Source organism: Schistocerca cancellata, chromosome 1 (assembly GCF_023864275.1).
Source record: "Schistocerca cancellata isolate TAMUIC-IGC-003103 chromosome 1, iqSchCanc2.1, whole genome shotgun sequence".
Lineage (NCBI taxonomy): Eukaryota > Metazoa > Arthropoda > Insecta > Orthoptera > Acrididae > Schistocerca > Schistocerca cancellata.
The window spans coordinates 600,795,016-600,805,964 of NC_064626.1; the positions used below are offsets into that span (position 1 = coordinate 600,795,016).

General features: G+C 39.7%; 1 protein-coding gene across 3 annotated transcripts in view; it reads left to right on the plus strand.

Moving 5' to 3' along the window:
• LOC126182260 (calcium homeostasis endoplasmic reticulum protein) overlaps positions 1–6,674 on the plus strand; it is a 306,481-nt gene extending 299,807 nt beyond the window's left edge. For all 3 annotated transcript variants that reach the window (XM_049924835.1, XM_049924836.1, XM_049924837.1), the window contains one exon: positions 6,430–6,674. The gene's annotated coding sequence lies outside the window, so the exon portion shown is untranslated. The remainder of the gene's footprint in view (positions 1–6,429) is intronic.
• Positions 6,675–10,949: the final 4,275 nt, after the last annotated feature.

Here is a 10,949-nt window from a genome sequence, read left to right on the forward strand (position 1 = left end):
AGCTCACTGCAGCTGTCTGGAATGTTCTTACACAGCCTCAACTGCAGCAAGTGGATCCCTTCCTTCAGCTACCTTGTGTTATAAATTTCTTTTGTCTCTGATTTGATTCAGTAATATTTTCATTTATTATTATTCAATCTACCCATATAATCATCAGTCCTCTTCTGTAGCACCACACCTCAAAACCTTCTGTTCTCTTGTCTGTACTGTTTATCATCCACATTTCACTTCTATAGGGTGATTTTTTTTTTTTTTTTAACTGCGTACGTACTCTAGGGACAGATCGAATAGAGGATACAGAACAAAAAAGGTCTAATAAACTTATGTTCAGAAATGCATAGTTTCTGTGCTAAAGACCATTTATTCAATCGTGCATTATTACAGAAATTGCAGTCAAATACACGCTGTACCATGCAGCCACAGTTACAGCATGTGCTGAAAATAGTTTCCATGTCTCTCGATGCATGCGTGTACATGCCTTAGCATATTCTGTCTCTCACGTTCACATCAGCCAGGCTGCATCTAAACAGTGTCAAAGGCAGCATGACTATCCTGATAGAGTGTCTCCACATCTGGAATCAGCTCTACATAGATGATATTTTGTTATGGCCCCGTAACAAGAAATCACACTGGTTGATATCCAGTGAGCGAGGAGGCCATGCAACTGGACCCCCTCATCTGATCTATCAACAGGGAAGACACGATTAGGATGTGTCCGGACATTGACAGTGAAGTGTTCTGGAGCAAAGTCATGTAGCAGCCACGTAACCCTTTGAATTATCAGTGGCATTTCTTCCAGCAGGATACACAAAGTCACATGCAAGAAAAGCTTATAATTCCGGCCTGTTAGGTGATGCGAAAGGAAGACTGGTCCCAAAATATGGTCACCCATTATCCCAGCCCCCACGTTCGGGCTGCACCGATGTTGATGATTTTCTGTCACCATACCGTGTGGGTTCTGTATACTATCCCACATATGAATGTTACGAAAGTTTGGGGAGGGGGGGGGGGGGGGGGGCTCATCTGTGAATAGGATGGGTGACAAAAATCCCAGAATCATGGTTGCCTGGTGAAGAAACATGTGACAAAACTGCTCCCGATGTGGAAAGTCTGTTTCTAGTAAGTCCTGCACACACTGTAAGTAATAAGGCTAGTAACAATTGTCATGGAGAATGTTCCACACGGTCGTCTGCCTTACCCTGTACTGGCGGGCCAACTGCCTGGTACTGACATGGTGGTCATCTTTCACAGTGTTAATCACATTTTCCTCCAAGTCTGGTGTCTGAATGTTTCGGGTACATCCTTCATGATTTCCTGCTTCCTGAAATGACCCTGTCTCAGGCAAATGGTGAAACACTGTTGCAAAAATTGAAAGCTGTGGTTGTCGGTGAAGACACGTCTTCTTATACAACCTTGCTGCTTGCTGCCTGTTGCCATTTGCCATTCTGTAACTAAACACCATGTTGACAAGCTCTCAATGTGAATATGGAACTATTGTGTACAACACTGTATCACATCCACTACAAGATGAGTCAACAAGAGAAGTGAATCGGAGACACAATTAACAATTACTATGGCAGGAAAGGGCATGATGTATGAGGAACAGTACCACACTCTAGCAGGAAACCATGCATACTGTAACTGTGGTTGCGTGGTACAGCGGGTATTAGACTGCATTCTCTGTAACAATGCATGACTAAAGAAATGGCCTGTAGCATGGAAACATACATTTCTGGACATAAAGTTCTTTAGACCTTTTTTGTTCTGTATCCTCTTGTTGATCAATCCCTAGAGTTTGTACACTGTGGAAAAAATGGCCCTGTATATAAGGCTACACTCAGGATAGATATTTTTGCAAAAGACTTGTTAACACTTACATTTTTATTTGAAGTCAAAAAATTTCTTTTTTTTTTTTTTTGAAAACACTTTTCTTGTAATTGCCAGCCTGCACCTTACTACCCTTTCTGCTTCATCCACTGTCAGTTAATTTTCTGCCTCGCAGCAAAACTCGTCTACTACTTTTGGTGTCTCATTTTTTAATCTTATTCTCTTGGAAACATCTGATTTAGTTCCCCTACATTCCATTACCCATGTTTTACTTTTGTTGAAATTCATATTATAACCTCATTTCAACTGATCTTCCAATTATTTGCTGTCCAGTTTCATTGGAAAACCTCAAACTTCATATTCCTGGTTATGTCTTATTGCCAGCAGAAACATTGCTTATGTGGATGTAGATATTCTGACCATAACTGCTGTATGACTGTTGATTTTTTCCACAGTGGCAGCTGCCAGAGTGGTTGGCACATTGTAGGAACTGCATGTAACATCTCTTATATATGAATGGCCAAGTGGAATTACAGTTTTTCTTGACAGTACATCTTTGTGTTAGGTCCAGTTGGTGACCTTGATAGAGCATCTGTGTTTTCATGTTTGGTAGCAGTTCTAACTGTGTGTCATAATTAAAAGAACTCAAGATATTACCCACATCTGTTATCATTTGACCACGTTTTCTGTAACTCAAAAGAAATTAATAATGGTTGATGATCTGTGACAAGATGAAACTTATAAATGTTGTTAACAGTTGCTAAGACTTCTTTCTCAATTTTTACTTTACACGAGCTGCATTTAGTGTTTTTGATTTATATGTGATGGGCCATTCAAATCCATTGGGAATCTTAAGAGGCAATTAGTTCCCATGCCACACAGTAATGTGTCTGTCACCAGCACCAAACATTCTCTTTGTATGTGGTTCTTATTGATTTGAATCTGACCTTTAGTATCAAGAGCATTGTTTTGCAATATCATGTCCAAGGAACATTATACCTTTCTTTTTCTGTTGCTTAAGAGCAAGAAGCCTGCTAAGTATTTGGTGTGAACTTGTAATAGTAATACACTTTTTACCAAAAAATGTTGCACTTCCTTCAAATTGCACCACTGTGAATTTTCTCTCTGGCTGTTAGCTAGTCATTTGTTAGTTTCATCCATCGTTACAGATGTTACCAAAATATTTTGTATTTTCATGGACTGAACAGGATGTGTAAATTTTTTGGGATTCATCCCGAATAAGCATCTACAGTATCAGATTTTGAGAAACGTTAGCCTCCCACTCTTTACAAGTTATGACTAACAAACTTCTCCAGTGACACAGGTTGAAGCAATCCTCCTCCCCCACCCCACCCCACCCTCTCTCTCTCTCTCTCTCTCTCTCTCTCTCTCTCTCTCTCTCTCTCTCTCTCTCTCTCTCTCTCATCCTGACTCCTTTAAAATAGCATTTTGTAAGCGCAGCTGCTTTGTAGCATGAGTGGCGTACTTGTAGCATGAGTGGCGTACTTGTTCACACAGACAATCCTGAAAAGTTGAATCATAATTGATCCAGATCATGAAACCGTACTGAACTGATATCAAAGCTGTGTGCTGAATGGCGGATCCAGAAGTCATATATGCTCCAAACCAAATATGCTTTTCCACAAAAGGACACCTGTTTGCCCAGTGTAACGGTGGGGAGCTTAACCACCTGATTTAGAACGGAATTTGGGACACCTGTGGTCTACAGATCAACAAATTACATTCAAGGTTATGCATAAAAAACTGAACAACATTTTTGTGGTTGATAGTCAGCCTTCATGACTATCATTCTGTTTATGGCTACAGGAACATTAGAAAAGAAGATGTCAAATGTGGCTTATAATAATGTATATAGCTAAGGACCTGAAAAATTTGTGTCTTGCAATAAATGTGCCTATAGATGTGAATTCTGCCTCAGATTGCAGTAATGCAAAATTGCCTAGTAGACACTATTTCATAGTGATTTGTATCTAGATGAACTATTTTATCAGATATAGTTTGAAATCTTTATTTTCCACATATAAATTCCAAAAAAGTAACCAATTTTCAATTCCTGATTTTGCACATCATCTGGCGAAACACAATTTGGAAAACTAATATATGAATGTGATTGCTAAATTAAAAGTGCATAAAAGAAATGACATATCAATGTACTTGGTGTTCAGCTGCCATGTCAGTTGTGGGCAATAGAATGGTCTGTATTAGATACACATAGAGAAATGCAATGTTGGACTCGGCTGGGAGACCTAGCATCTTGGAACAAAGATATATGCACATTTGTCTGCTGGCTAAATTTCAAAAGTTGGTATGATGCAGACACTTCCATAACAATTTTAAGTGGTGGTTGTTTTGAACTGTATCAAACACCAATAGTGGTCAGCCCTGAATTATCTCATGTGCAATACTGCCAACCTCAGCATGCAATTGCATGGAGGCCTTTACTGAATGCTTTGAGTTGTGTATTGCTCATTGTTTCTTTGCTAATTTTGAAAAGAGCGAAAAGTGAATGATATGCTATCAGAAATATACTTACGCGCAAATTTTGAGCGTAATCCAGAAATGAAAGCCTTTATCCTGAGCAAGATATTCATCGGGTTACAGAACACAGTAATGCTCACTAAAAATCAATTGGCATGCTCCAGTGCCCAAACTTTTAGTTAGAAAGAAATTGTGTAATGGAAGATACACACCAAACAATTTGACACAGACAGGCTTTATGGTCTTCAAAATGTTGCATCTCATTTCTCTGTATCTCTTGGCATTAACAGTACTTCCCCAACTGCCAACTTGGGAGTGAAGCTCCTCATGTCCATATAGCATGATGCATGCCAAAACCAGGACACCACCAATGTCACCAAACTAGTCTCTTTCGTGGTGTTCCTGTTGAATCAGTGATGTGAGTAATTCTGCAAACTAAGGAGGAATTCTTCTATGAAGAATGCATTATTCCACTTGTTTATGCTCAAATCTCAATTTTGTTGGCTTCACAATAAATGGATATGCCACTGCAGTGCTCTGGGTGGCCAAAAAATAGTTCATCTGCGAACTATGATGATATTATGAAAAGGATAGATTGCTACTCACCATATAGAGAAGATGCTGAGTCGCAGACAGGAACTATGAAAAAACTGTTATACATTTAAGCTTTTGGCCAAAAGGCCTTCTTCTCAAGTAGAAAAGACACACACACATTCATACGAACACAACTCTCACACACATGCCTGCTCCATCTGGCCACTGAGGCCAGGCTCAGTGGCCAGAGAGAGTAACCATGTGTGTGTGACTTGTGCTTACATGAATGTGTGCGTCTTTTCTACTTACGGAGAAGAGTTTCCGGCCAAAAGCTTAAATGTATAGCAGTCCTTTTATAGTGCCTGTCTGAGTCTCTCATCTCTTCTATATGGTGAGTAAGAATCTATTCTTTTCATAATATTATTATTATTCCATCCTGGATTTTCCATTGTTTGATTTCATCTGGAAACTGCGACTCTTTAGGCTGTCATACACTCTCAAGACAATTTTATTGCAAGCATGAAGCTAATGCTAAAAATCGGTCCAATGGTCATTGGCATAACAAGGGTATGGCAGCCAGTGTGGAGTTTCGTGACAAGCAAAAATTGGTGGAAAGGCAGAAAGAAATGGGAAGATAGGGTGTTTAATCAGGATGGAGAAGAATAAGAAAACGTCTGTCTCCCTATTAAAGAGATGTTGTACTTTCACTTGTTATGGCTTTGCGTAGGTTGTCAGAGAAACAGTGAAGGAGGATGGCAGTGTGACTTTGGGCTATGTTTTTTATGATTTGAAGTGTATCATATAAAACAGAATTTCTGAAATGCAATCTTTTATTTCTTTGTAAAGTCTTGTTTATTTCAATGAATAAGTAAACAGGATGATCAACCATGAGGTCTGAGGGATGGGGGAGAAGGTACACCAAACTGTAGCAACGACTGGTTGCAGGAAAAAATACATAATTATATTACTTTAAGGCAGTGTTTTTGTTTTTATGACTTACTAAAGGCATCTTACGTTGTATGTTCCTGTCTTGTTAATAGATCATATATTTGTGTCATATTCAGTATATCAGTATGAAGACTGTCTATGTCTACTGCTTCAAAATATACAAAACTGTAAATCAGGGTCCAGATTGTGTCTGTGTGGCACTGTGTCTGAAACCTTATGGAGACGTGACACCCAGTTCATAATGACTATACACATACAGCTAAGATATTGCAAGCCAAATGCACTGATTTCATTGCAAACAGGGAGTGTTCCTTTTTTACAGTGACTGCTCACCATTTTTCTACTTACTTTCGTCATTTCACAGTTATGCTTAATTTTGCTACGGTGATGTAGTGATTGTAGCTGTGCATACCATCTGAAATGATTTTGCGCATTATGTGGTATATACTGTCGTGTGTGTGCGGGGGAGGAGGGGGGGTGTCTTTTAGTCTGAACTTCTGTCATAAATACAGTGTCAAGCATGTAATACTATTTTTCATACTTTGCTTCATTTTTAGTCCATCTCAATCAAATATTTTGACTGTGTGAATGTAATCCTTTTTTTCTTTTTTTTTATTACAGGGAGTGATGAGACTAATGCATGTAAAATATAAATATATGAGACAAATGGGATAATCATCGTAAGAGAGAGAGAGATCACTTTCTGCAACTGCTGTGCTACTGTGTATCTATAGTTTAAGATGTGAACTAAATCAAATGTACATTTGATGTGACTGTTCTACAGCTGAAAAGTTTGCATTTTTAAATGTGTGTTCAAAGTCTTTGAACATTCGTCATCTCTTCTTAAATATATGACTTAAAACAAATCCTGATTTTACTTTTCTCTGTGCATAAATGTGCTAAGAATAAATTTAAATAATTTTTATTTATCCATAGAGACTGTTTATAATAATAATAATTATTATTATTATTATTATTATTATCGTTATCGTCATCATCATCATCTTTTTAGGGTGTAGTATTATGCCATTCATACAAGAAAACATCAGTCAACAGTAATAAGGTGGCAAGTGATTATGGTAAAGAATTTATGATGTCAACTTTTTCAAGAACTATCTAATTTACACTAACTCCCTACTGATGAGTGATTGTCCTTCATTTTGACTAGGCCAGAATAAGAGGATAAGATGTGTGTGACATTTATGACACAGCATAAGATGTGACGATTGGAGAAGATTTCAAAACTAGAGTGCCATGGTGACACTGCAGAAACTAATACTAGATAACGTAGAGAGCTGAAGTGCATATAGAAAATACAATTAATTTTTACAACAAGCTACACAGTTGTGGTTCCCTGTCCAAGCAATTGCAGGCAAGGGTACAGGGTGGTTCAGGCATTCACAGAACATGTGCCATAGTACTGTCCAGCAGGTAACTTGTATTAGCCATGCTTGCACTCATGAGGCAGTGTTGAAATAGTCTGAATTAGGGAAGTCGTTCCTTTCTCACCAATTCAAGACATCTTGTATGGTATGTTCAACAGTCCTGATGGTGTAAAGGGAACTCTGATGATAAAATATTACATAAGAACATTTATAAGGAAACAGTCTATTTCCATGTTAATAGAAACATGAGTTAATTTTGTTTTTCTTTTATTCTGTGAATATATATATTAGTTTTCTTTTATGGCAGGTTACCTGTATGGAGTGCTGACGTCGTTTTTTCTACTGTTGTAACTTGCTGTTTGCACTACAGGTAGTGGTGGTCTGTATACACCCACATACTGATCATTTATGGCAAGCTATACTGAACCCCGTGAGTTCACCATCTTGAACAATGATGGTGGGAAATAGTGAAGTTCATAGTCAACCCAATAAACTGTAGGGCTCCAGGGAGTCAACAAAATGTGTATATAAATAATAGAATTGGAGGGGACCAGCTACTTGCCCCCCCCCCCCCCCCCCCCCCCCCCACTGTTTGCATAATTGCACTTGATATGAAATAGCATCCCTAAAGGGCAGTGTAAGTTATGGGTACCCTCTGTTACACCAGAATCAGTATTCTGGGCAAGCCAGTCCATTTCAAGAATGTTATTGTCCACAAACTATTGCTCCAGAGATGCTGCTTTATGACAGGGGGCCATGCTGCTATAAGTGAATGTCATCTCTGAACTGTTCCTCCAGTGTATGCAGTAGAGAATGCTGATAAATGTGTTCACATCCTTCTGTATTTAGTGTTTTGTTAAGTGCAATAAGGGTACCATGCTCTAACCATGGAAAATGCTTCTACACCGTAACACCACTTCACTGTTTGCACTACGTGTGAGGCAGGCAAAATTCTCTCCAAGCATTTGCCACATCAAAACCTTTTCATTGGATTGCTGAGGGTATAGCATGATTCGTCTCTCTGAACAGTTGTGTCCAGCCATCCACTATCCAACAGCATAACTCGTTACATCACCTCAAGTGTCAGCACTGACTACAGAAACATGTGGCTTACAAGGAGCTGCTTCACTGTTGAAACCCAATATTTTCAACTCCCTATACACAGACATTGTGCTGGCTGGACTGCTGGTGCACTTTGGAACTCACGAACTATTCCTTCTGATCATTTCCTGCAATTTCTTACAAACATTCTTCGTAGTGTTTGACAATCCTTGCCTCTCAGTACGTGAGTATGCCTTATTTTGGTTTAGCTGTGATTGTATCTTCACATTCACATCACCAACAGTCCTCTTCACAGCTTTAGGGGGAGTTGAAGTGCCCCTGAATTGGAGTGTTACTCTTGTGGATCATGATGGATTTGTTGTTCACATGACCTCCAATGAGACACTGAGCTCTTCTGACCAAACCATTCTGCTGTTACTGTTTCTTTACTGACAACACATCTCACTGCCTGTCAAGTCTGCCTCATGTAACATCTGGTGGTCAATTCCACATTTCATAGGAGTGTCTGTATACTTTTGATCAGACACTGTAGGTTCAAAATGTTGCTATATTTGAACCTCCATCATTGTTTATAAAGCTTTCTGTCATATTTATTTGGATAGACTACTTAATTACACTGCCCAAGAAACAAAATCTGCACCACAATACTGGTCTTTTCATGTCTTATTTCACAGTTACACTCCAGGCAGTCTAAATGACAGCTAATTTGCTTGGCTGAATCAATCAGATGTGACACTGATTTTTCTTGCACTTCTTCCCCACACATGTCATACTGTTATGGAACTGACCTACATCTGGTGTTTTGAGATGCAGACAGTCTTAACATTACAGAGCAGTCTTTTTGAAAGTTATTGTTCTTTCTTGGTCCTGAAGTCTTCCACTTGCATTGTCGATTTGTCACAATGTCTGCTTGATTTGTTAATATGATTATTAATTCCCTTACGACACTTCTTCTAGGTGTTTTAGTTCTGCAGCAAATTTGTGCTTATCTGACTCTTATGTACACTACTGGACATTAAAATTACTACACCAAGAAGAAATGCAGATGATAAATGGGTATTCATTGGACAAATATATTGTACTAGAAGTGACATGTGATTACATTTTCACGCAATTTGGGTGCATAGATCCTGAGAAATCAGTACCCAGAACAACCACCTCTGGCCATAATAATGGCCTTGATGGGCCTGGGCATTGAGTCAAACAGAGCTTGGATGGCGTGTACAGGTACAGCTGCCCATGCAGCTTCAACACGATACCACAGTTCATCAAGAGTAGTGACTGGCATATTGTGATGAGCCAGTTGCTCGGCCACCATTGACAAGACGTTTTCAATTGGTGAGAGATCTGGAGACTGTGCTGGCCAGGGTAGCAGTCAAACATTTTCTGTATCCAGAAAGGCCCATACAGGACCTGCAAAATGCGGTCGTGCATTATCCTGCGGAAATGTAGGGTTTCGCAGGGATCGAATGAAGGGTAGAGCCATGGGTCGTAACACATCTGAAATGTAACGTCCACTGTTCAAAGTGCCATCAATGCGAACAAGAGGTGACCGCGACGTGTAAGCAATGGCACCCCATACCATCATGCCGGGTGATACGCCAGTATGGCGATGACGAATACATGCTTCCAATGTGTGTTCACCATGATGTCACCAAACATGGATGCGACCATCATGATGCTGTAAACAGAACCTGGATTCATCCGAAAAAATGACGTTTTGCCATTCGTGCACCTATGTTGGTCATTGAGTACACCATCGCAGGCACTCCTGTCTGTGATGCAGCGTCAAGGGTAACCGCAGCCATGGTCTCCGAGCTGATAGTCCATGCCGCTGCAAACGTCGTCGAACTGTTCGTGCAGATGCTTGTGGTCTCGCAAACGTCCCCATCTGTTGACTCAGGGATCGAGACATGGCTGCACGATCCGTTACAGCCATGCGATTAAGATGCCTGTCATCTCGACTGCTAGTGATATGAGGCCATTGGGATCCAGCACGGCGTTCCGTATTACCCACCTGAACTCACCGATTCCATACTCTGCTAACAGTCATTGGATCTCGACCAACGCGAGCAGCAGTGTCGCGATACGATAAACCGCAATCGCGATAGTGTACAATCCAACCTTTATCAAAGTTGGAAACGTGATGGTACACATTTCTCCTCCTTACACGAGGCATCACAACAACGTTTCACCATGCAACGCCGGTCAACTGCTGTTTGTGTATGAGAAATCAGTTGGAAACTTCCCTCATGTCAGCACGTTGTAGGTGTCGCCACCGGCGCCAACTATGTGTGAATGCTCTGAAAAACTATTTCAGCATCTTCTTCCTATCGGTTAAATTTCGCATCTGTAGCACGTCATCTTCGTGGTGTAGCAATTTTAATGACCAGTAGTGTATATATTTGATTAGTTATTTATGTCCTAGAGTTCCTGAAGTATATACAAAGAATTTAGTTATTTATGTTCTTGAATTGCTGAAGTATAGAGAGAAGAAACAACTTTTTCTTCATTAAGAAACACTATCCCCCAAAACTGATAACTTTTTAACAGTATACTACATTAATTGAAGATTTTGCTTTTCTAATCATGCTGGATGTAGGATGCAGATTTCTTTTCCTACATTGCGAAGCCAACCACATTTGTGGAAAAATCAGGTACACAAAAACCTGATGTACTACTTGATGACTGTAT